The sequence below is a fragment of the Stegodyphus dumicola genome, chromosome 6 (assembly GCF_044657685.1).
Source record: "Stegodyphus dumicola isolate Sdum_Otavi_A_Nest chromosome 6, ASM4465768v1".
Taxonomy (NCBI): Eukaryota; Metazoa; Arthropoda; class Arachnida; order Araneae; family Eresidae; genus Stegodyphus; species Stegodyphus dumicola.
This window is the reverse complement of record NC_140773.1, coordinates 68,384,460-68,411,630: the sequence shown is the minus strand read 5'-3', so window position 1 is coordinate 68,411,630 and position 27,171 is coordinate 68,384,460. Positions and strand designations below refer to the sequence as shown.

Sequence of the window (27,171 nt, the reverse complement as noted above, 5' to 3'; positions counted from 1 at the left end):
TTATTTTTCTCATGCAATATTTAGCCAGATTAAACTAATATTGTAATAAGATTAGTACAACCACTTTCTGTTATAGGCATAATTCATTTCATCTAAAAATTATAAAAAAGCGTATTTTGCGTTATTAACTTATCTGTCGGGAACCCATTTAGTTTAAATCACTTGGTTTGAATTGCCAGATAAAGGATTTCATGTAATCTTTGTACAATAAAGATTATATTTCCCAATTTGGGAATAAAGTTTTATAAAGAAGAGTCGTTCTTTATTAAAACAAGAATAAAAAGGCGAAACGTGGGGAAGAAATGAAAATATACCTTCAGATTTCAATTATTTTTATGTATTTGAACACAGTAAATTAAATTGAAAAGTAGAATTAGATAGCTCTTTGTTCTTTTTTCTGTTTTATTTCATATTTCTTTAGTAATTTCCTAAAATATTATGTTTTAATTTTCTTAAATGAAAGAAAAATAATGAAACTTTAATTTTAACCTGAGCAGGAAAGTTAAATGATATGAAGGAAAAGTGATTTTAAAATAGAAGTAAATTTAATTAGTAAAATTACAATAGAAGGCCAAGGTTTAATCTGCGTCGTTAAATTCATCAAAAAGATGCATGAAAATTAATTTAAGAATATTGCTAAATCCGTAAATGTTTAGTTTCTTTTATCTGAGCAATATAAATCTTAATTATTTCTGATATATCAAAATCACTTTCCATCTTCTTAAAAAAACTATAAATTAATTTTGAGTTTCGAAGAGAACCTTTAATTCTTATTAAGTTACTAAATTTGAGTTTGATATCAATACTTATTAGCATTTTCTGAATTTCACTGAATTACAAATTAGACATGAAACTCATAACAAATGTTTACGTATAAGTTCTATATTTAAAATATTAGCAACCAAAAAATGCAGAAAATCTCTCCTTTATGCTTTTAATTATCTAAAATGAGCAGTGCCTTATATAAAACAAAGAACACCTTTTTTATTGTACTATATTTAGCATTTTAAATAAATAACAAAATCAATAGAATATTTAAAGCTGCTTCTGAATCTTTTTAGTACTGTGTATGCTCTCTTGGTGCAAATCCAGCTAGCAAGTGGAGGATCCGTGGTTCGAATCCTAGCAAAAGCCTAGTTCAGTTTTCATATTTACTAGTCTGAAATGTCTAATAGCTTGTAAAGTAGCGTCCTACATAAAATGTGGTAGACAGTAGGTTATTACCAGCAGTATTGGATGGACTGGATTTTGAGCTCCTCGGCAATAGCCTTTTAAACGGGGCAGAATATAAAGAAATGTGGCAGTCTCTCATGTCTATTCACGTGATGTTAGGGACTACCGCTGGCAAGTGGGATATTAGTTGTTCGAATGCCGGGGAAGAAACAGTTGATTTCTCTGATTTCACAGCTTCAGAAACCTGATATTCTTTTCGTTTTTTTAAATTTGAATACGTACAAAATCCCGATGCACCTCAAAAGTGAAACACGGTACTCATAGAAGTAAATTAGTTAAACATTGCATATATTACTAAAATAAAAAACCAACAGAGAACAACAATTTAGACTTTACAAAAACGGGTAAGTTCACTGGCCAAGTCACACCTAGCTTTTTTAAATTCATCTGAAGGCACTTAAGACCATTTTAAGGAGGGCTCCACATCTTGATGTACGTTTTTCGAATGTTCACATAAGTTACTTGATCTTAGACTGAAACAAAACAGGTAATTTGCAAGTTTATCGTGACCAGATAAACACTGAGACAGTTTAAAATTTATAAGCAGAAAAAACTCGTAGTGTAATTTATGGTTAGTAGAAGAAAAGAATTTTTTAGTGTAGATAATTTTTTAGTGTTAGTGTTTAGATAAAATCTTCTTACAATAAAAGAATTTCCAGTAACTATTTATAATACTAATATCAATGTCAATGGATAAATTTAAAGTGTCTTTAGCTAAGAAATCAGCTCGTTTATTCCCAGAAACTATACTGACAAAACGAATATCAGTTGCCTTACTTCTAAGCAAACTGATAGCTAAAGAAAGTTTCGATAACCAGTTTGTCTCTGAACACTCTTCACAAGGTGGAGGAGAGAAAGAGAATGAGTACAAATAAGACATCTTGAGGACGCAGTCATTCATTTGACGGCAAGATAAATACAGAGTTCTGCTTGAAAAACTGTGCATTCATTTCGAATACGGTGCTCAAAATAGTAAACCTCAGACTGGTCAAAGAACAAAGGGCAGAAAAACCTTACTGCTCATTCTATTGCCATCTGAAACACAAATAATATTACTAAAAATGCATGTTTTCTCATGAATATAACAGATCAGGAATATAATTCAGGAAAAATTCATGACACTTTGAAAAGTAAAAAAAGATGTGTAACTATTAGATGCATGAAACTATCCTTTTATTAAAATTAAGATGAACAGTAGGCATCAAGTATAATGAATCCTTTCTATCACGATGATTATGAATATCAGACAATTTGGGTCTTGTTTGGGGATAATTATTATCATTTTATTTAATTAATTTACTTTAAAGAAGGCTGTTAGAGTCTATTAAAAACAAAATCACAGAAATACGATTTATCAGGTTTTTAAAACTGTTATACTAATTAAATTAATACATAATCATAAAGTATTGATTAATATATAAAACGTGAATTAACCAAAAATTCCTCTTATACTTAATTTTCTAAAATATTTTAAAAGAATAATATTTTGGAATTCAATTAAATAACTCTTATTTGTAAGAAAAAATTACTGAAAACCTTGCATTGTAAGTTTTGTTTAGTCGTTTCGACAATTCATTAATTACAGCTTATTAAAAATTCATTTGCAGAAGTCTGTAAATATTTTTGCGACAGGTTACAAATAGCATCAATAGCATCTTCAATAACTTTAATTATGTTTTTTAATTTAATGATTTTATTTTTTGTAATATTAATAACTTAAAATATGAGAAATTTTAAATAAAAGATATATATATATATATGCTTAAATACTTTGACGAATTGCAACAGCTGAGAAGGATTGCAACAGCTTTGAAATGATGTGTTTTAGAATCACTTCAAAGTTGATTTGCTATAATCAGCTACTGAAACAGAAAAGAAAAAGTTAGTACGATGAATGGTTTAGAGACAACTATTTGTTATCGGAAGAGAAATACGCCAGCGTAAAATTTTAAATTAGTCAAAATAGTAATCTTAGTGGGACGTTGAATTTGATTAATACTCTAGAAATTTCTACTGACGCTGTATCGATACCCTTGAAGAACAGCATCGATGCCTCAAGCGATTGCATCTGATCGCCCTCGAAATCGATAGATTTCTTATTCAAAATATACGCAAAAATTAAGGTTGCTTTTTTGTCTAATTTTAAACTAGAATGACTTCCAAAAGTTAGGCAACAAATTGAAAAATAACGATAAATTCGCTAAATATAATTCAAACTTCTTGAAATCTGGATACGTTACGAATAAAAGAAAGCTGCAACGAATAGCATTATGCAAAAGAATTATGCTACCACAGTTTATGTAAATATGATACAGCTTAAAACCAACTGCTTGGGAGAGAATCTCTGTTCAATGAATGGCGTTATATTAAACAATTTCGAGATAGCTAAAATCAGCCTAAAGCGCCATTTTCAGGCAGAAAATGGGTTATAGCGTCATAAGCCGATTAAAAGCAGGTCAACGACAGTCTGACGTTGCACAATAGCTAAATATTAACTGCTTCTAAGCCGTTTGTGGAACCAATTTTTAACTACTGGATCAGCCTCTCGAACGCTTTAGCTAAGGTAGGCCAAGAGTTCCGACTTCTGCAGATGATCTTAATTGCCATTTAGTGTATGTTGCATCAACAAGCTAAGAAGTCCATTTCAGCTTAGATTAGCGCGTATTTTTGTTACAGGAAGGAGAATATCAGCCAGAAGAGTACGCAGAAGGCTGCACGGAAGAGGTCTGTATGGTAGGCGATCGGCACTATGCGTCCCTATTACTTCCCACCAAAGGTAGAGTTTGGACTGGGTATGTAGTCATGTGAACTGGACTCAAAATCAATAGAGGACTGTTCTGCTTACTCATGAGTCCCGCTTTGCTTTAGAGTGTTGCATATGGAGAGAAGCAAACTCTATATAATCTTCCGTCTAGCATACGAGAAAGGGATACTTATGCAGGAGGTAATCTTCTTGTACGAGAAGAGTATCTTTAGGTGGGCGCACAAGCCTGTATGGGTTGCTACATGGAACTCTGAATGCTCAGAGGGACATAGAAGACATACTGGATCCTACTGTTCGACTGCATGCTGCCGCAATTGACAACTTTGCAAACAGATGCAAACCTTCATTTTGCAAGCAGGTCCCTTTCTAACATTGCTCACCTCATGCTCCAGTTTCTTGAAGAAGAAATTATAGTCCAAATGGCAGGCCAACACGCTTTCCCAACCTTAATTCAATTAAGAATGTATGGGATACTCTCAGGAGGCATGTTGCTGCCCTCCAACTCCCTACCTAAACCCTAGATGGGGTTCGAGCTGCTTTACTTGATCAATGGGCATTGCTATCCATACAGCTGATTTATAATCTCATAAACAGAATGAAGTATCGCTGTCGCATATTGTTGTTCCGTGTGATAATTTTCACTATTGAGATTTTTTTTTTTTTTTTGTATTTAATTTGTTTATGCGAATTTATGAGATTTTATGTTCCTGTTGATATCATATTTGATATCATATAACGTTTTCTTGTATTTTTAAGTTACAAAAGGTACAATAAACATTTTCAATAAGTTTCGTCCCCTTTGTTCTGTATACTTTATCATCAGTTTTCCTTTTGTTGTTTAACTTCTGGAAACAATGTAGTATTTGATAATCAGGATGAAGTTCTATATGATGGATTACTCCAAGATTAATTAATGATTAACTGCCTAATTTCGATTGTAGAGACATTAAGTTTTTTCGAAACAGGGAAATCGAAGAGATGAGCAATGCCCTCGCCGGGACTCGAACCTCGGAATTCTCGAATACACGCCGAACGTGTTGACCACTACACCACGAAGGTATGCTAAGAAGTCGAGAGAAATATCTTATACGATAAATCATAGTTTATAAAAAATGTATATTTTATAAGACAAAACTAATAAACCAGTAGGATAAACTTTCCCTGAGGTATCTTTGCATAGATCTTACACTGGAAAGTTTTTTTTTTTCATCTGGTAAATTTATCTTTTGAATAATATATTTAAATTTTGGTTTTTCTTCATATGGTAAATTTATGTTTTTGATTATGGAAAGTTTGTTTTTCTTCATCTGGTAAATTTATCTTTTGAATATGAATATTTTTGGAATTTAAGCATATGGGTGTCACAATTAATTAATTAAAAGCAGTTTTATCTCAAAAGGAATACAAGGATAGCAAAACAGATTACTTCTTTAGTTTGCATATTGTTAATCACTTTGAAACTGACTAATATTCCACTTTGGAATGACGGATATAATGTTCCATGTTTGTACAAATGAGAACATGTGGAATATATTTACATTTTTCAATACACTTTGTTTCACTGGAAAATATATTATCCTAGAAAACATAGGTCTTGGTAGGTTTCCAATCTACCGAGATCATAGATCTGTGATACTTACAGCTGAGCAGCAAGTGCGTTTTACAGAACTTGTTTAAAGGTTATTGCTCATTCTCCATAATCGTGAAGAGTAGCCTCTCATATCGCTTCCATTCCGTAATTTAAGCTTGGAATTACTACGCCTATTTTTTTCTTCGAATCTTTTCACTACCATATGAACGTTTTCATGTACTAAAAAGTAGTTCTGAAAAGATCAATTAATTTCGCTTATAAGAACAAGTGAAAATTCAAATTTCTTGCGCTGTACCGCCGGTTTATGTAAGAGAGCTGTGGTAACAGGCAAAAGCTAACGTACGTACAGCCGACTCGGTTCCATCTCCTTCCATTCGCACGAAGACCCGGCTATACTCGAAAGGCGCATGGTTTCAAAGGAGCCAAAATTGTGTTTTTCCTTTTAATACTTTTGAATGTTAAGGTAAAATATACTTGAAAGTGTTGACACCTAAAGTGTTAGGGGACTAGTCTAGTCCTTCTAGTCCACTAATCGCACGCCATCGATTCCGAGGTACAATGTCTTTGAGTGGAATGGTAAAAAAAACACGCAGTGTTTATATAAACGTCTAGTCTAAGCTAGACGAGACAGACAAGGCATATAAGAAATAAATTAATATGAAGCTAATTTTTAGTAAAACTTAAAATATATGATTCACAAGCTTAAGTGAACCCATAAATGTGAAATAAAGATAATTTATTGAGATTAAGGCAAAGCACACTAGGGCTATCTGACTAAGAGATCGGTGCCTTCGTGGAAGCCTTTCTAAGGGAAACTGGCTCGTACACGCGTTATACATGTGGGAAAACCACGAAAACGCCCATCCAAGCAACCCCGTTCGTGGGATTCTAACCTTGGACCGAACTACCAGTGAATGTGAAATAAAGAAATAGTGTTACAACAAAAACATAGAAAACGAATTCTATTATATATAAAAGTCTATTTGAAGTAAAGTTAAAGAGGGCATAATGTGATTAGACATAAAATCACTAACAGACTGCATATTACAATTAATACGTTACTTTTATATTAATGATTACCTACAATTTCTCTTTTTTTCTGACAGCCTTACCAAGTCGAAGCATTACTTTTAGTTGAGTTTTACCTCTAATTCTGTATTTCTCAAATTTTTCATTTCAGGTTCAGCTGCAAAGAGGATAAGTAGTAGGTAGCAGTGGAAGGTTAAACGAAGTGAAGTTTAAGGAATAATGGGCTCTAAAATAGCAACGTTTTTACACAAGATATAATCATGATGCATATATATATATATATATCTTGTATGCAATAACATAACATACAATACTAAGCATAGTCGCCTTGGTTTTTTTATCACTGTCTTACATTGTCCCGTTTTTAAAGCAATTATATTTAAGAACATTTAGAGATACTTCATTGATTCTGATAGGAAACATCAACTATTCAAAACCTGAAACACTGTTGGGTTCATTTTGCCATTCACATTCTGTATAGAGTCATTTTCTATAGGGGATAGTCACACTATTCCAGTCCATGGCAAAACCTTTATGGAGCGCATTTTAAGCTGTTTCAACTTATGCTAAAAAAGTATGCATTTTTTTGTAAGGCGGTTATAAAATTGTATTAGTTATATAACACATCTAGAGTTAAGAATTTATTTTTTACCTATATCAGGTCAACATGGCATAAGATACTGTCTGATTTAACTTCTCGAAATCTAGGCTGTGGTATTGCAGATATTTTGAGTCCCTTCTCTGGAGGGAATCTTCTCTTCCGTCGCTCAAATTCCATGCAATGTCATGCCTGGGTCAGAAATCAAAATGCTTATGCAACATTCCTTAAACTATTGTATATACTTACAGTACCCGTATATTATACTGTCATTTTCTCAAGATTTCTTGATGGACACACCAGTGGCCGAGTTGTAAGACTGATATAAGCTGAGATAGTTGGATTCAAATTTCAAATCCAGACACAGCGACAGAGCTGGTTGCTCAGGAGTTGCCGTTTTCGGTCGCCTGTAACTTGAATATGAGAAAGTTTCACTTAAAAAGTCTTCCACAAGGTATTACTGCCCTTCGACAGACAGCGCTTGTATGTTTTACTTTAATCCAAATAACCCGAAACAACCTAAGATTTCTTGATGTATTATGGCATTTATTATTTATATATTATTTATTTCATTTCAAATTTCCTGATGACCAGTCTCGCAATATGAAATTCTTTCCAGGCAAAAGTCACATAACGCATCAGAAAGTAGCACTGAAGAACCATTTGTTGGTTCTAAAAGCGGACTGGGACATAACTGGTGCCAGTTTCGCCCTCTGTGCCAATTTTGAATCTCCCGACGGAGGGTTCAAAGGGTGACCCACTGTTCTGCTTCTACTCCCAAATTTCACAGGACTTTCGGCTCACAATGTATATGCTAAAGTAATTTGCAAAGAATAAAAAGAAGCCTAATCTTTAACTACAACATCGATATAATTACATCAAGATTCTCAACAAGAGCAGAATTTCTCTCTGGAGGGAAGAGGATTTCATAGTTTCAGGAGATAATGCAAGCAGAATTTTATTTAGCCGCTAAGTATTTAGTTTTAGTTTATGAATATATAAAAACTACTTTTGTTAAAGTTTTGGTAGTCATTAAACATTTTCTATACTTTATGTTTTATGAACGTTATAAAAACACGTTAAAATAATCAAATCAAAAGAAATCTATTTTTTTTTCAAATTTTGTAAAGGAGGAGGGGATAATCTTTTAGTAGTGGTGGAAGGGGTGCATGGAGAATAACAAGTTGAGAACCGCTGAACTATATGGAGTTAAATTGCGTATTTCTCCTCCTCTATCCATTTGCTCCAAAAGTTGCAATAAGTACTTTGGGAGGAATGAATCAAGTTCTTTCACTGCATATCGTCATTTTCGAAGTCTTATTAGGTTAAATGATGCAATGAGATAACTGCCTTATAAATCTTGCACTAAAGTCATAAAAATATACCATTTAATAATAATTTTTCAAGAAAATGTACTATGTATCGATAATGATAGGTTTATGAAATACTAGTGTTTTAGAATAATAATTGTCTTTAGCGCTGACGATAGTTTGTTCTTTCATTTAAACTACATTAAGAGATGTTTCCACCCATGTAGAAAATGAATTTCCAAGAACCAATTTTCCCAGCTAAAAAATGAAAAGATGAAACACCAAACGGCAACATTAAAGTTAAAATTTTATTGAGTCATTTCGAACAGTTCACCAGTTTCATTGAGAATTATCAAGCACTGAATTCAATTCACGATATGGAATATTTATGATCGTTTCAAAATCACAGCTTTGCTTATTCTCAAACATCTCTACTTCACACAGTATTCTTCATTTATATGCGTTCAGGCAGTCAGGCGAAGCTCATAATTCTATGACAAGCAAGCTGAACTGCAAGTGTATCAGTTTAAAATAAAGTTTCAATAAATATCTAGAAGACTCATAAAAAGGTTTTATCAGCATTGTATATCAAGTAGATAAAAGTTTTGTGAGTGGTAAGAATAATAATGGGGCATACCTGAAAGTTTTTTAATATTTACTAGAGAAATTTCATCACATGAGGAAGTTGAAAGTCACGGCTTATTAGTTGGCCTCGCAACTCAAGTACTTTAAGAACGAAGATAGTTTCAATGTATAACTCCACACAGAACAAAAAGAAACTGCACAAAAACTATCAAGACAGGATTTGAAATTTTGATGAAGGTTATATAGTAAGTAGCAGGTTGAAAACCAGCTTCGGGTTTTTTAAGTAAGATAGGACAAAAAAATCTCTTAACCTTTCGAAAACGACAATGAATTTAACATTCTTTTTCAAGAACTCGTTAATGAAAATAAAGTCTGGTAATAATTATGCGCATTCAATTTATTATCATGAAAATAAAATAAAGTAAAAACATTATATTTATAATTTATTAGACTCCAGATCTTATAGTTGTGCAAGAAGTGTGGTACCTTTTGAAACAATTTTCGGCTTGAAATCCAGGCTTCTTTCAACAGATGTCACAAAATTTGCTGGTTTTGTTTTCTTTTGCCATGAACAGTGAGCTTCAAATACATTATCCAATTATCTTCCTATTAGGAAACTGAAAACATAGTATCTTATTCAATTGTTGTTCCATATCCCTGCCAGAATTTTGTTCTTGCTCCGAAAATCTACTATTAGTTTTCATTAATAGATTCTGTCGAAATGTCTAGTGATCCGTTCATACAATAAAATAACAGATCTGTATGCGATTAAGTTGCAACGGAATACAGTTATGCTGGTTTGTGCTGTACATACATGATGCGAGAGAGTAATATGTATTGTATGCTCGTATGTTAAGCAGAGTCGAAATGGTTAAGGTGCATTTCTTACGCAGACATTATTACATTTTCCCAAGGTTTCATGATAAGGAACATGATATGATAGAATAAAGAATATCTAGTGCGAGATAAATAAGTTCGCAAGAGCAAAAGAGTATAGCTCTCAATAATATTTTTGAAACAGAAAAGGTCTTCCGTAATAATAGAAGATGTGAACCTGATTCAACAACCTTTAGTAATTACAGAAGAATTTAGATCTAGCATTCCTAAAACGATTCTTTTCCTGCAAATATCGTTCAGCAGTTTTGGTGTCGAATGAAATTCTATGTAAGTAATGTTATTTATTCTCACATCCATCTTTTCTCTAATTATCGTTTTAACAAATTACTCATTTGTAGGATACATTCCTGCATCTACCAAATGGATAGTTTGAGAAAATTTATGTGCATTACCCTCTTTTTGCCCTATAAATCTGGAAACACTATTATACGATTATTCTTTGGATAACCGTATTGCTGTGTTGATTAGATTACTGTATTATAGTTAATAGCTAAATGTCAATAATACAGTTATTGTAACTAATTACTGACTTCTGTAACTGTATTCTACTTACTATAACAGCATAACTGTGTTGCCAGATATAGTCCAAAACTAGCTTTAATGTAGTTCCTTCTGTTTTATGATCACATTTTTGTTAGATTATTTCTGTTGTTTTTAGTTCTTTAATTATTTTATTTTATTTATTATTTCTGTTATTTTTAGAGGTTAGTTTTCTATTTGGATCTACAAAGAGTATGGAATAAGAGATGCTGTTGTACTTTGACTAGTACTAAACTTCCAAAAATTTAAAAAAAAAAAAAAAAAAAAAAAAAAAAAAAAAAAAATTGAAACACTTTTATATGCACAAAATGGAAGCGACGCAGATGTGAGAGCATTTTAAGTCTCGACAGTTCATGTTTTCAGTTTAAGCAAAATTTCGTCATTAAGAAAAGAACACGTTTTTAAAAAATACTAATAGAATTTTTGTTAAATAAAAGAAGTTTTTAAACGAAATTTATTGATTTTGAAAGTAGATGACGTTATCTGTTTGCAATATATTATTTAACAGTGTGTAATATGGCATAATAGTATTCTCGCAATTTTTTCTCTCTCCTTCTAAAGTATAATAGATTGAGGTTTTACTGCGCTGTTACGAATTGAGGCCGAATAATGTGTAAGCTTGAAATTTATTATAATTTAATTAGCTGATTCTTCGAATACACGAATGCTAACTATATAACCGATTTATCATTTTACTGAATGCTTTTTTATTGAGCAGACAGCATCATCATAATCATTAATAACACAAAGTAACATACATACACACTCAAATAAAAAAATATACTACTCTGTAAGGATTAGATTACTTTTCAACTCCTTGTAGTGAAGTTCCCAATCCATAATTAAGATAATGATATCTAATTAATAGATCTGAATTTACTCATCACTCCGCTTTGTGAATCCCCCCCCCCCAATGATCCATTCGAAATTATTCAACGCTTCAGTCCTTGTAACGGTAATAACAAGCATTTTTTAATGTGATGTGCAAGCACTGACCGAAAAATTATCAAATTACATTTGGACTGCATCAAAATAATAAAAAAAACTCATCATACAATGTGGAAACAGAACGAAGAAAACTGAAGACTTTATAGTAATGAACCTTGCAAAACATTTACAGACTACCGCCACGGAACACACAGTGGTATGTTTTAAACGAACATACTAATTGCACTTACTGGCATCGCAGCAAATACTAACGTGTGGAATGTGTTCAGGAAAATAAACTGAGAGTTAGCCATTTTTCCATTCCTTTAGAATTTTAAAAAAAGTCTTCATACAATTTGGACCAATATTTTTAAAACAACGACTGACATGATTTACTATGCTTGGGTCAAAAATGATTAAGAAACAAAATTTTTCGAGAGTTTTCTTATTGCCCATTTGTGGGCAATTGCCCTTTCTCTATGCTTGTATGTCCCCTATGCCCTTTCTCTGGCCCTTCAGATTAGTATGACCGTCTTGATCTTTACCCGATTGCGACATTGTGGTTTATATACCGTCTGTTTAGGAAAAAAGTTTAAATATTGTTTCATTTCATGTGACTTAATTTTTGCCGAACTGTATGATAGTACCTTATGTCATGGCTTCGGAGACTGAAGATTAGAATTTTCTTCGAACAATGTAGCTACCAAGCAAATCATTGAAAAGAAGGGAATAATTTATTTTAATCAATTCCAATATTTGCCAGATTGTCTACCTACGGAGAATTAGCTGGTCCCTTAAGGGAAATATTCCTTCAGAAGGATACCATCTTAAAAGTATTTCAGAAATTCAGAAGAACATAACGTGGGAATTAAATAGACTCCAAAAGCTGACTTCTACGAAGGTAAAGCTCTATGAAAGAAACAAGAAAAAAATCGCATTAAAAAAACAGAGTGCAACAGGTTAAATAATAATAAATTTGTTGACTTCAAATCTCTATTTTTTATGCAGGCAATTTCTGCAGAGGCTCTGTGCATGTATGCATATACCTCAAAATCCTTGAATGATACTGGAATTCTAATGAAAGAGTTGAATTCAGGCGGCTAATTCTATAAATAATACAATCCTCCATACATGAAGAGAGAAAAAAAGATACGTTGCGTTTCAGCGTAATTTATTGCTCCCAATCAATCACATAGCTTACATCAGAAGATCTACGCTTAGGAATTTTCTTACGTAACGAGATCGCATCTGAAGGACATCTGCGGAATTTCTGCCTTATAAACACCCCTGATAACGCTCTGGTTGTCTCCTTATTTGAGGCCCCTCTAGTTCCTTGTTGGGGCACCAAGTGGGGTTGTTATTCATGACTTATGCAGGGTTATGACCCAAGCTCCTAGTCAATGGTTCCATCTGCCCAACTTTCAGAATAATAAAACGTCAACAGAAATGATGTTCGTTACATCGGATGCACATCTAGCGTCTGTCGATGGAAAGCATTTCGGAATTTTTCACATTCTAAACCTTCAGGTATTCATAGCGGTAATCTAAATTTTGAATTTATAGCGGAAATTTAAATTTAGAAGGCTTAACATTTTCCCGAAATTTTAATGTTAGGATTCAAATTACTAATGAGTGATTGTTATTGTTATTTCAGCCATTAAACTCTTAACTAATAAACTTATGTTAAAAAAATTAAATTTAATTGATATTGCTGTTCGAAAGGGATCAAAGTTTGCTTATTGTAACAGATAATAATTACACTATTAAAAATACGAGATAAATTACTTAATATTCATTATTTGAAAGGCTGAAATTTGATGAGTGTAAACAAAGATAATTACACTAGTGAAATATACATAGCACTGTACAGCATATAAATTTAAAGAAAATAATGTATTTTACAATGTAAAGTTAACGAGGTATCGTAAATTTTAAGCGAAATTTTGGAAATGAAAAACATTAACTCATTTGAGTTGGGTAATAACAAGGGTGAGTGAGTGAGGGAATATTTCGCCTGTGTTGTGTTATGTTTTATGTTTTGAATAATTTTGATAGCAAAAAGTAATGACTTAATGCTTTTAATTATGAAAGTTTCTACACATTTGTTTATGAAATTCAAATTCTAGAATTTAAAAATTATTTATTTTTTTATATCTTGCAATCATGGATGTCACGGATTTTATATCTTGCAATCATGCAAATTCGGGGAAAAATTTCTAAATCTCAAGAACTGTACTTGAGCAGTAGAAATACTTATTTTATGATTAATATATGCAATTAGGATTTTTCTTCTGTTTACAAGAGCTTAGCTCCGTTTTTAATGTATAATTAATTAGTTTCAATACAAGGATTACACAGCAAGCTTAGCTCTTTTCACTTTTTTATTATTCTCTGAAATCTACTTTCTTATATAGGGAATTTTCCTAATTAAGTCAAGAAATAGAGAGCATATTTACACATTCATGTGTTAGTTTCACAATGAATTAACTTTTCTTCTTTTCACGTATCAAAACAAAAAAATGATAATTGTAACAAAAATTTTGATTTCAGTGAATCAAATGAATGTTTGATATTCTAAAGCAAAGAGGCAACAGTGAGCTAGAGGAAGCGGAAAAGGCAATTGGAGAGAGCCCTGGGCGGCACATCTCTGGAGCGACACTTCACGTGTGAAACATATTATAAAGGTTAGTCATATGGATCTTCAAAGCCAAACTAAGATTAAAGTTTTATCAATAAAACGTCATATTTTATTGATAAGGATCGGAATTTACTTCAGCAAAGCTCGTTATTGTTATCTATTTAAAAAAATAGATGTTTACATGAAGGACTAAAGCTCTCCAAGAAAGGCTTCAAAATTTGGAAATGGCACACATTAACGTCATACAAGCATGAATACCCTACGCTGCGCATACGATAAACCATGGACATGCAACCAACTTCATATTCATGCTATTTCTTACTCCATCGAAACTTTGGATTAAAAATACAAATATTAATTAAGTTATGTTCAAAATGATTTGAGAAGGAAATATTTCAGAGTTTTATTTCTTTTACTGTTTGCTTTGAATTTTTGCTGTCCATGCTAAAATAAAGTCTTCAGAACGCAGTTCCAAACTTTGTAATACCAAATTTCCTCACAAATATTGCAAGTATTTCTTGCTAGGAAGCATATAAAACCTAAAAATGAGTAGCTCGCATTTAAGAAATCTTATTGTAATGTCTGCAGAAGAGCAGTTGCAATAACGAAAAGAACTTCTAGATGGGATGGACGATTTTGTTAAAAGAAAAACAAGCAAAATTCCATTTTAAAAACACAGAATGTTGGAAGTGAAGTTTTATTTCAAAAATAAGCACAGAGGTTTTATTTCTTTCCATATATATTGCAAAGACATTTTATAGATTTTGTGGGGTACACTAAGGGGGACGGCAAAGGGATCGTTTCGTGCGTCGAAAGTTCTGGTTTACGCCATTGAGAGGCAGAGAGTGTATATATATATTATTTGCCTTTCGTTTTACCTATAATTTATCTTTCTCTATCTTATAATGAAAAGGTAAATATAAGAAAAAGTTGAGACAAATGCAGATGCTTTGGAAAGAAAATGCACATGCACAAATGATAGTGAGAAGAACAGTATTCGTGATTCGCAGTTCATTCGTATATAGCAATTAGGCATTAAGTGATAGCTAGCTTATTCATGTGAGCTTTTTGCGTTATAAGTGAGTTTATAATTTGCTGATGAACGAATACGCTGAGGACAAAATCTGAAAAACTAAATATCAAAAAATCAGAAAGGAAGCCATCCGTTGGTGTGTGGAAATTATAAACTATCCCGCTAGATATCCATAATTTTTTAAAAGGGTTGTAAGGATTATGTTAATTTTATTAACAGTTAAATTTTAAGTTAAAGTTCCTTTCCTGTCAAATTCTTAACTTCAACTTACTACTTCAGGCCAGAACGTAGTTTTGGAATCTTGCTGAATATTAAATGAGGAGGAGCGGTATTTAAACCACGAAGTTACTTATTGAGTCAGAGAGAATCAGAGTTTCTGATTTACGCGCGTCTGCCTTTTTGCCCACTCTCTCTCAAAGCTGTTATTACGCTCGGCCGTACTCAGGGCCTTGCTAAGCTTCGTAGTCAAATAAGTTAAGGGTTCAACTCGATTTGAACCTTGATAGCTTCGGCTATACTTCTTTAGTTAATCTTAGTTTTAGTTTAATTCTTAGTCTTTTAAGTTCAAGTCCAAGTGCGGTCTTTGCTTGTACACTCCCAGGCGGAGTTTTGTTAAATCTTATTGGAATAATAAAGGGTTAGTTACCCTTCTATCTTGTTGTTTCTTGCCACCGAACTCAAGCGATTATTCGCTTATCAGTTCTTAGATTCTTCACTTCCAACATTAACTTAGAATTCCAAAGTGAGGAACTCTACAGGGTAAAACATAGTTTCATACCATATACCTATTTTACTGTATCATACCTTTCTCCGTGTCCACGAAACTAAATTTGCCCACAATTAGTTTTGATTAAATTCATAAAAGGAAGAGTAAGTAACCATAAAATAAAATAAGCATAGATTTTAAAAAGTTCGTTAATCTGAATTTAGTTAGCTTCGCTTACAATGCGAAAAATTCCCGTGATATAACGTGATATCTTTCTCACGAAAGGTTGCAAATAGTTAAACCGTAGACAGGTTAAATCATTGTTGAATTACATTCTTAATTTTATAATAGAAAACTTTTTTTTATTGTGAATGATGTAGAAACAATTATATTTCCTTTATAATATAAGATTTGTTTCTTCAATGCAAGTCTAATCTCACTTTCAAGCTAAAAATTATGTTATTTCATAAAAAAAATGAATCTTGTGTTGCCTTCCTATATCCATTTATCCCGATAGATAAGGAAGAAAAAAATAAATAAACTCTTTAAATAACAGACAAGCACAACAGCCGTAAGCACAGCTAATCTTGTACTATTTCAACTCATAACAGTTACGAATTCTTTATACTAAACCATCTGTCAATCAAATCTGCGTCATTCTCTAGAGTGAGCGAGTATGTGACGAAATGCAGTATACAGAGAAGATCTAAATCGATATTTTAGCTGTTAATTTCACAATCTAATTATCTAATCTCATTATCTAAACTGTTGATCATCCAAAATGTAACACCATAAAGGAAGCATCCAAGCAGCATAAAATTTGTATTGTTGCAAATTTGTATTGTATTGTCTTACGGGATCGTTATGAATTGAATCCACAAGTCCGATGAAAAATGGGCTAATATTCCATAAGCGGGGTAAGTTGGCGCCAAACTGTTTTGGTCTTCAAAATTTGCTGAATTTTTTAGGCGGCAATGAAAGCACTGAGATAGGATTTTTAAACGTAAACAAAATAGTAACTTTTAAGTTTTGCAGTAGTGAAACACCATTTTTTTACGTAAACAGAATAGTAAAATGAGATGACAAAATACTAGATGAGTAAAACAAAGTCCAACAGCTTTGCAAGTAAAAACATAGTCCTATACATGTAGTTCATCATAACATAATAGAATGAACAATTCTTCTAAATAATTATTGAGTAAATAAATGTATACACTTATCAGATCAGAGCACTGCGAAGTGAGTTTTAAACGTAAACAGAATAGCAAATTATGCGTATTCAGCATCATAAACTAACTAAAATATTTAAGTTACTATCGTCGTGGAATTCAACATACTGCTACGAAAGTACAGGCGCGGCAAGATGGCTTCCCCGCAAAACAGCTTTAGGGTTGCCATAAAATAGCAAAGGAAGGCAGGGATGCCACATTTGGCGATATTTGGCGACAAAATTGGCGATATGCCATGGACTGATGGAGAACCTTTTGGAACGAATTCTTACCGGTTTAGCCCAGCATGTTCTCGAACACCAGCCAAAGGCTATATAAACCCTGCTGGTCCGCAGTCAGTTAGTGTGTGTGTGCCTCGTCTAGAGTGCGAGATAATTAGTATCGAGTTGGTGTCTCGTCTAGCTAGTCAATCCCTGCGGAGTCCATCGAGTTGACAGCCGGACAGTGAGTGCCGAGTGGGTCGTCGAGTGCACCGAAGGAGTCTGTTAGTGTATCGCGGTTATTACATCGTCGAGAGAGCGTGTTGAGCTCCGGCAACGACTGAACCGAAGAGTCGGGAGCTGTGCTCGTGTGTCGTCGAGTGCATCGCGAGTTGTAGCGTGGAGAGTCTCGAGAATACGTGGAGTTTCGAGAACGACCAAGCAGAGTCGGGAGCTGTACTCTGGAAAGCAGAGTCGGGTGCTTTGCAGGAAGTTGTCTCCACCGTGATAGCCTGATAACCTGAAGGCTGTGTTGCTGATTGTTCCAGCGTGTTTATAGTAGATCTTCGACGACTGTAAAAAGTGTTTTCGGGCTGTCCTGACAATACTAGTAAATAAAGTATGTTTCGATACTTAATAATAAAGTATGTTTCGATATCAAGTGTCGTTGTTATTCACTCCAAATCTACGAACCCCGTACGAACGTGAAGGAAGAAAATAATGTAACAACTGGTGTCAGAAGAAAGAAAAACGCAACAATACTAAACAACTTTCGTTGAGAATTTAAAATATTCCACATCTTTCGATTGCCACATGCAAGAAAAAAACTTTAAAAAAAATAATTAACTAAATAAAATTAAATGAAAACATTCATAAATTATAAACTTCACGTCTTCTGAAATCCAACATTCTCCCACCAACAGCAGCTTAACCTTCTGCAAATATTTGTATAAATATAGTATTAAACACACACACATATATATATATATATATATAAACAGGAAAACTTTTAAAAACAAACACAGTATTTCAAAATTAAATTTTTTAAAAAATCTTCTGGCTACACTAAATTCGCACTCTTACAATTACCGAAATAAAGCTCCAGGTTTGCCACAAGAAAACATACAGCTGGAAACCACAACCAAATCAAAATCGCGCCAAATAAAAAACTCTCGCCAAGTTTGTCGCTCACCCCGATTATGGAATATTAACCGAAAAAACGAATAAAATTTATTATTATCATAATAAAATAAAAAAAAAATCTTAAATTTCCTTAGATATTCGTACAGTATAACAATATCTCAGAGTAGTTTCCTTTTAAGTGCTCAAATGTTTAACAGAAGTTAATTCAAAACAGCTGGAGAAAGCTAATCCCCGAATTCGCTACAGTCAACAAGAGCAATTTTCTAAACAAATTCTTAAAACAACAGCTAACTGAATTGATATGTCTTATGTCTTAACTTGGGGTAAGAGCCAATCGGCCTATTGCGGCCTTTACCAATATATTATTCTTGATTTTTCTAAATGACTAACTGAATTGATGTCTATGTCTTATCACTTAGTAAGAGTCAATCGACTTGACTTGTAAATGCTTGAAGAATCGAGTAAGTTGTATCCAATAATATGGAAGTACTTGTGCACATGCCGTGCTAGAATTCAGAGATTACTAGCGAAGGAGGCTCCTGTGTCGCCGTCCGTAGAACTTTGAACAAATGAGGCGCTCGTGTGGCGACATCTATTAATAGGGATGAAAAGCATTTTAGTTGACTGGAGCTCTCGTGGCGCCATCTCTTGCAGGATGTATTGTAAGGCATTTTTAAATTTTCATAAAAATTATTCTTCTGATAAGCAGTAACTGGAAAGTAAAATGATGAAAAACACAATTTGCAGTACATCGAAACGTTTCACAAGAGTAAAAACTATTTACACACAAAGTCTACCTGCTTTGGCAGAAACAAAGTCCATAGCGCTTTGTAATTTGATAAGTAAAGCTATAAGTAGAGAAAATGAAGTAAAATCTTGGCTAAATAAGAAGAAAACGAAAATGTATTATGGTGAATAGGGCGTGACCTCTTGTGGCGTTGTTCAATTGTGAAATCATAATTTCCTAGTTTTTTTTTTATGATATTCTTAGGATGACTGTCACATTTCATAAAAAAGTTATGAGAAGCTTTTAGAATTTCAGAATCCGTGGGTTTAATTTTTGAGTCATTGTGAAGAGTGCTGTTTTGTACGAACCAAAATTTGTAATTATTCGAATGGCCTTGTTTTGAATTCTTTGTATTTTTTCGCGATGAGTTCTTGCAGTTGCAGCCCATACTGGAGAAGCATACAGTAAAATCGGGCGGATAAGCTTGTAGATAAATAACTCTTTTTATAGAAAGTCTAAGTTTAGAATTTCTCCCCTATGAGCGCATAGATACTGCTTATTGCTTGGTTGGCTTTTTTACAGATATTTTGATATGGTTTTTGGAGGTTGGTTTTTGATCGAGAGAAACGCCTAAATATTTAACACATTTTTCATTTGGGATGCAGATATCGTTAATTGTGATATTGTTGAGATGTCTTCTGGAAAGGTTCTTTTGGAAATATATTGTAGTGGATTTGTTTTCATTGATCTTAATTTTCCAAACGTTAAACCATGGGAAGGTATAGTCTTTTGCATTTGGGAGGTTTGGGATGGCTCTTTGCAGATTGATGGATTTGCTGAGAAATGCAGTATCGTCTGTATAGCAGGCGATAATGGCATCTTTGTGGCTGGGAAGATCATTTATGTAGATGTTAAAAAGAAAAGGTAAAAAATTCGAGCCCTGAAGGACACCTGATTTCATTATACTGATATTAGATAGCTCGTTCTTAATACGAACTTGAAAAGTTCTGTTTTCAAAAAAACTTGAAATTAGGAACTATCTGAATTGAGAGGTTTTCCTCCTTTTTATAAGCTGTTAAAATCACGCGCGAGATTGTTCTAGCAATTTCTCGAAATAAAAAGAGATATTTATTTATTAAATGTTAAATGCACGTGCTCTTGTATTTTTAATTTTGCGGCTTAGCTTTCTTTTAATATTCGTCACGCGCTGCGCTGCACAGGGAATAAAACAATTTTATTTATAATTCTACTAACATTAACTATTTAAATATCAAATCCGTAACACTATCATGTGCATACCGCTGTGGAATATGCAAATGATTACGATTTCAGCTCATGCGCAGGTAATGGGCAACTGGAGCGCTACACAATCTGTATATAAAGGGAGGAAAGATTGCTTATCAGCAAACTCAGTTGGAAGAATCACATCGAAAATATTAAAAATAAAGAAGTAAAAGTCATCAACTGACTTTTCGAATTATTGGCAATTACTCCAAATTAAGCTTAAGAAAGAGACGTCTCATTTATACCTCGACAGTGCGTTCAGTCCTTATCTATGCTTCACCGACTTGGACAACTCTTACCAAAAATGACCTGTTCAAACTCCATCAAGTACAAAGTAAATATCTGCGCATCATATTACTAATGCACACTTCTACGTCCTCAATCAAAGATTGCACGAGGACCTCAATAATGAAAGTTCTGGTAAGTTTCTCAACAAAATCAATGGACATTTCTAAAAATAAGCTACTTCTTGTAATCACCTCACGAATTTTAACATATTTCAATACAACTTTATACACGAGGACAAAGAATTACGTCCTTATGCTGCACATCTCCAAAGAGATTAAAATTTTCCAACTTAAATTGTATACACGCACTCCTGTATTTGTATATGTTACCGTGAAAGACCGAAATTGGAGAATGTCGACTTTCACCGGAGAATATCAACACTCACCAAATACGTCGGTGCAAGATCGAATATTGTACTACATTCTTGTATATTCAGACCGTCACCGATGTATGTCGACAATCACAGATATGCTCTAATAAAAGTCGAAAAGAGAGGTCATAAAGTGCCATAATAATTTAAGTTGTTGCAATAAATAAGATTTGAATCACATAATTTAGTAAATATTTTATTACTGTTATTTTATTTTCTCATTTAGAACGTACTGTATAATTAGGTAAGTTTTTAACTTCTATTATTTTCCTTTCTCATTTTGAATGTATTGTGTGTTTTGGGTTCTCATGTTCTTATTTCAAGTCTTCTGGAAAGGTTCTTTTGGAAATATATTGTAGTGGATTTGTTTTCATTGATCTTAATTTTCCAAACGTTAAACCATGGGAAGGTATAGTCTTTTGCATTTGGGAGGTTTTGGATGGCTCGTTTATTCGTTCGTTTATTCGTGACTGAATTACGGAGAAGAAAATATAATATTGTTATATGTTCAACATTCACCATTAGTACATGGTGAATATCGATATTGACCGGTGTAAGTCAGAAATAAGAGTATTTGGAAAATATTTCGGACATACACCAAAAGACTATGTGAATGTTGACATTCACCGGTGAAAGTCGATATTCTCCAGATTTCGGCGTTTCACCGAAACATATTTTTAGTTATTTTTCTATCTTTATTTGAATTTTTTGTTTGATTTTGTTTATCCATTTTATCCCTACTATATAATATATTCCAATTTATTACTTTAATCATATATTCCAATCTATTAGGACTTTACTTTGATCTCTCAAACCTAGGACTAAAACCTAGGACTAATATCTATTTTTATTACTTTCACTTTTTGAAAATGAGCCAAATAAATCTATTCCAATTATTTCATTTGGAAAAGTAGCTCTTATACTATTGAGATACCAAGCAGGGCTACAATTTACATCTTTAACTAACTGGCATGTATGGCAGGACCTGATATATCCGTTACCATTCTTTGAAGTTGCGAGGAAAAAAAAACCGCCTCGCACACTCTTTGCACCGTTTACCGAATGCTTAAATGACCTGCCGTAGGTGCACTGTGTAATTTCTCTGAAACACTGATTCGCAACCCGGCTGGAATGACTGGCCTTATTTCACTATTCTCATTTGTTGTTTTAGTATAAAATATTAGTTTATCGAGCATTTTATAGTTTGCTGCTCTATTCCTTATAGATTCTATATCCGGATGTTCAAAATTATCCGGGTCTCGCAAGTATGCATAAATATGCCTATACTTTGGATCAGTTTTTATTTCAGCAATAATTGTTTCCCGGGAATCTAATACTTTTGAAGTTAAAATGGATCATTTTATTTGTTTTCCGTCTTCGTCCAATTTTATTCGAGATAAAGCGTCTGGCACGATATTCGCTTTCCCCGGTGTGTGTTTAATTATTAAGTTAAATTCTTGCAATTTTAACGCCCATCTTATGAGTCGTGGTGATAATTTTTGCCTGAGTATAGTTAGTCGTCCCACGGCGGCGTGATCGGAATACACGATTATCGGTGCCTTACCGAAGGACCTAATGTTTCTTATAACTTCTTCAATCATAGGTAGGGGATAAACGGTGTTTAAACTATTTAAGCTCCTGTAGTTTAGGGTTTCTTAAACTGTTAGTCGCGACTTTCGACGCATTCTTTTTATAAATATTCATTTTCCTTGCTTTGCACGTGATGCTGTCATTTCGTCTGTTACTTATAAAATTTTCACATTGTTGTATGTCTTAAAATTAGAAATTAAAGTTAATGACTCAAAACTGGAATAGCATATTACAGTACAAGTGACAAAATTTTCTCTCACGCTGTGTCGGATTTGCGTGATACTTATGGGGTCCCACACAATTTTTGTAAATATTATGAGGTCCTGGGGATCGCGAAAAAATCTCAGTGATAAAAAAGGGGTCGCGACTGAAAAAAGTTTTAAGAAACCCTACTGTAGTCGATAGCTAGCCTCTAGGTTTCGAAATTTGGAGTAAGCAGATCATTTTTTCTTTTTCTGCAGAGTATTACGGGAATCGCATAAGGGCTACTTATAGGTTTGATAATTTTATTTTCGAGCATGTGCTGAATATGCTCTTCAATGATCTTTTCCTTTACGCGGTCATATTTGTATGGCCTGGCCTTCACGGGCTCCTGACTCTTTAACTTAATTTCATGATGCGCTATCTGAGTGAGGCAGGTGTTTCAGAAGATAAATCATCGTAATTTCTTACCAGCACTTGTACTTATCTTCTGTCTTCGGTTTACATATGTTCCAAATTCAACGCCGGCGGTTCCACAACTTCTAATTTCAGCGGCTTCATCTGTAGTTGAACGGTCTCTTCCTGAAAATTAGTTTGGGCTCCTTCTGTTTTTAAAAAATCGGTGCCGAATATTACCGAAGCTTGTAGATTTCGAACTACATAAAATATAGATTTTTGAGTCTCATTCATTATTTCCACATTAAATGTTGCTTTACCTATACAAGTACAATGTTTGCTCTGGTTACAGCCGAAAACATCGCGGAGAAAACAACGGAAGGCGAAAACGTCGTGCTACAAAACATCGTGGAAGAAAACATCGCAGTTCTAAAACATCGTGGTACAAAACATCGTCGTCGAAATTAAAGCGGTTAAAAAAATTCGCAGTTTAAAAACATCGTCGTTGAAAATATCGTGGTAAAAAATAAAGTATCTACAAATCATCGCATGACGATAACATCGCAGACATGCTTTTTTCAGACATGCTTTAATAACTGTAAATGGATATTCCCATAATGACTTGTGAGCGCAAGATGGAAAGAAGGATAACTTTTACTTTCATATTCTTTATTAATTAATAAATTTTTGCTGAGAAAAGAAAAAGGAAATTTAAGCATAGAAAATTAATGCAACTTATAGCACTTAATAGAATTTTAAACCGGCATAGTTAACTAACAAAGGCCATTAATAAATCATTTTTATGAAGTTTTTACTGGTAATTTTTCATTAAAAGTATAATCTATAAAACGCATTTAATTTTCTATGCTTAAGTTTCCTTCTTACTTTTTCAGCAAAACATTTATTAGTTAATAAAAAATGGGAAAGTAAAAATTATCCTTCTTTATACCTTGCGCTCACAAATCATTATGGGAATATCTATTTACAATTATTAAAACCTGAAAAAAAAAAAGCCTGTCTGCGATGTTATCGTCATGCGATGATTTGTAGATACTTTATTTTTTACCACGATATTTTCGACGACGATGTTTTCAAACTGCGAAGTTTTTGAACCGCTTTATTTTCGACGACGATGTTTTGTACCACGATGTTTTAGAACTGCCATGTTTTCTCTTTGCGATGTTTTCTCCCACGATGTTTTGTAGCACGACGTTTTCGCCTTGCGTTGTTTTCTCCGCGATGTTTTCGTCCGCGATGTTTTTGCCGCGATGTTATCGGCGGACACCGTTTGCTCTGCACTGCAATAACTTTAGTATTTTGGGTGTTTAATAATCTAATAATAATAAGTTTTAAAATTACTTCGAAAAAATTGTTTTTGATAGGAAGTTTGCTTGCGCCCTTGTATCGAGCAGGGACTCTGTTGGCACCTTACTTAGTCGAATGTATCACAGGCAGGCACAAATTTTTATTATCACTGTGTTCAACTGAACTTTTGAGGTATTTTTATTTGAATGGGGGTGACTGTACCCTCTTTTCAGCATCCACCCTTTCTACTTTAACTCCTTGTTTACTGCCCCCTTTTTCGAATTTTGCGGCCTATTTTGACGATCGCCTTTCTTTTTATCTTGAAATTTAATCCCGGTATAGGATTTCTTTGTTTGTTCCGCATATAGCCTAGAAAACTGACCGTTTGGTCTTTGGCCCAGACCTCTCTTACGCGTACTTTCTGCTAGCTTACTACTCTTGAATTCTACTGCCAGCTCGAACAGTTGTTCTAGATTGCTGGGGTTTCTCACTTCAATATAATCCTGAACTTGCGGCAGTAGTCGAGGCAAGATAATTTGAATTAATTCTTCGTCGTGCTTTTTACCACATAATAAATTAGCGACTTGAACCTTGCCTAAAAAGAAGTTAGATAACTCTTCAATTTTAAGTTATTACTTGCCGTACAGTTCGGCCTCAAGCCTAGCTCTGTATTTAACCTCGGAGAAACTTTTACTAGAGCGGCTTTAAAATTTTTGAACGTATATGTGGAGCTTCCAATCTCTCCCAGCCGAAATTTACCGATGCATTTAAACCAGCTTAATGCCTGTCCTCGTAAGGCGGTCGTTGCTATCGTAATCTTCTAGACTTCGGGAAATGAATGAAGCAAAAAATGATTATCTAAATTTTCTAGGAAGCTAAAGCGGTGAACGTTCTTCCTTCAAATGTCACTGCGGGTTTCATGGAGGCCCTCACTGTTTCAGCGAGATAAATAGAGCCTTCCATAAAATTGGCAGGTGCCGGTGGAGTTTGCGATGTCGATGGAGTTAGCTCAACTGTAGCTTCGTTGTCAGCTGCAGCTTCGGGCGCCACTTGTAGGGTCGTTCTCTCTTATTCCACATGAACTAGATTAGATTCTACAATGACCTGGCGAATTCTCGCATAGACGTGAAGAAACAACCAACGCAAAAGAAGGGTGTTTATTATTCAAAATAGTTAACAGAAGGGCGCGGTCTTCGTGCGTTACAAAAGCATCGTTAAACTTGCGGTGAAAACTAAAAACGTAGAATATAATCCAAGTCAAACCTAAAAATAAGTAGTGCTAGATAGCACTTAAGTTACGCCTAACAGGTGGACGCACAAAAACCTAACAAGCGGGATGATAATTCCGATATGGTCAAAAGGCTTACTTGCGAAACAACAACGTAACTTGCGCTGGCTAGCGAAAACACGCTCTGAATAAACTCAGAGATTCACCCATTTAAATATGCACTTCACTTAATTTTAAGTTTACATCCTGGTTTGAGAATGTGAGGGGAAGCTGAGACTTTTAGATAAAGGTATCAGCTTAAAATAAATTTTTATGTAAAATAAGGAAAACCCTACAAGTATAATTTTTCGTTTTCTCTGTCTTATATAGCCACTTTCTTGTGAATGTACTTACACTAAAATCATTTACAGAATGTAATTTGATAAATGGTTTTAGAGTATATTTCCTTTTATTACATTATGCTGCATATATGACTATTAACAAAAAGAAGATTATAATCTTTATTTTGCGTTGCCTGTATTATAAATCAAAACTTTGTAACTGCATTGTAATGAAGCTATCAAAAATAACTAATTTGTTAATAATTGTTCATTTAAAACACCTCTTTTTCTTCTTATTTAAATATGATAGTTACATTCTTTTCCATTTAAATGTAATATAGTTAGTATCTTCACTATATTCAATTATTTTGAAAAACCATGAGCTGACGGTTTTGTTTTCAATTCTCATTGCACTTATCTTTGGTGCTACAGTAAAGGTTTGGTGCCATAGTCACCTAGTCACCTTTAGTGCTACAGTTTTAAACGTCTAATCTAACGTCTAAAGCTTTTAATAAAATAACTTAAAATAACGTCTAACTTAAAATAACTTAAAATAACGTCTAAAGCTTTATAAACGTCTAAAGCTTTTATTAACTATCTACAGCTTGATAAAGTAGAGAGAAACTTTAATACTTTTTCTTTCAGAGTTTTTAATTAATATGTGTCATCTTTACTTAGATTCACTGTCATATTAGGCTCACTGCGTTATCTTAGGGAAAGACATCTTCAGTTTAAAATGTCAGATCCCCTTTAAAACTGAAAGTTACCTTTTAATCCCTCCGTAATTTTTGAAAATTTGTAAATAATACCAATGATCACTTCAGTTATATTAGTTATATGATGGTTGCAGTTTTTATGTTCAACTCAAATGTTGAATCATAAAGCAGGAACAGTGAAATATTTGAGATACTGCAAATAAACTACACAATTTTTGAAGCATTTCCACTTTGAATACGAAGTGGATATCTGGGATTTTTGTTTGTTGATCCATTTTTGATCTTCTTCAATTCTTTGTTGGATTTTAAATGTTCGTGAAACT

At 33.4% G+C, this 27,171-nt stretch overlaps 1 long non-coding RNA gene across 1 annotated transcript in view; it reads left to right on the top strand.

The window, feature by feature from the left end:
- LOC146996770 (uncharacterized) overlaps positions 1–27,171 on the top strand; it is a 183,266-nt gene that overhangs the window by 63,901 nt on the left and 92,194 nt on the right. Inside the window, exon 2 of the long non-coding RNA XR_015041659.1 lies at positions 14,025–14,158. This is a non-coding gene — a long non-coding RNA (uncharacterized LOC146996770). The remainder of the gene's footprint in view (positions 1–14,024; positions 14,159–27,171) is intronic.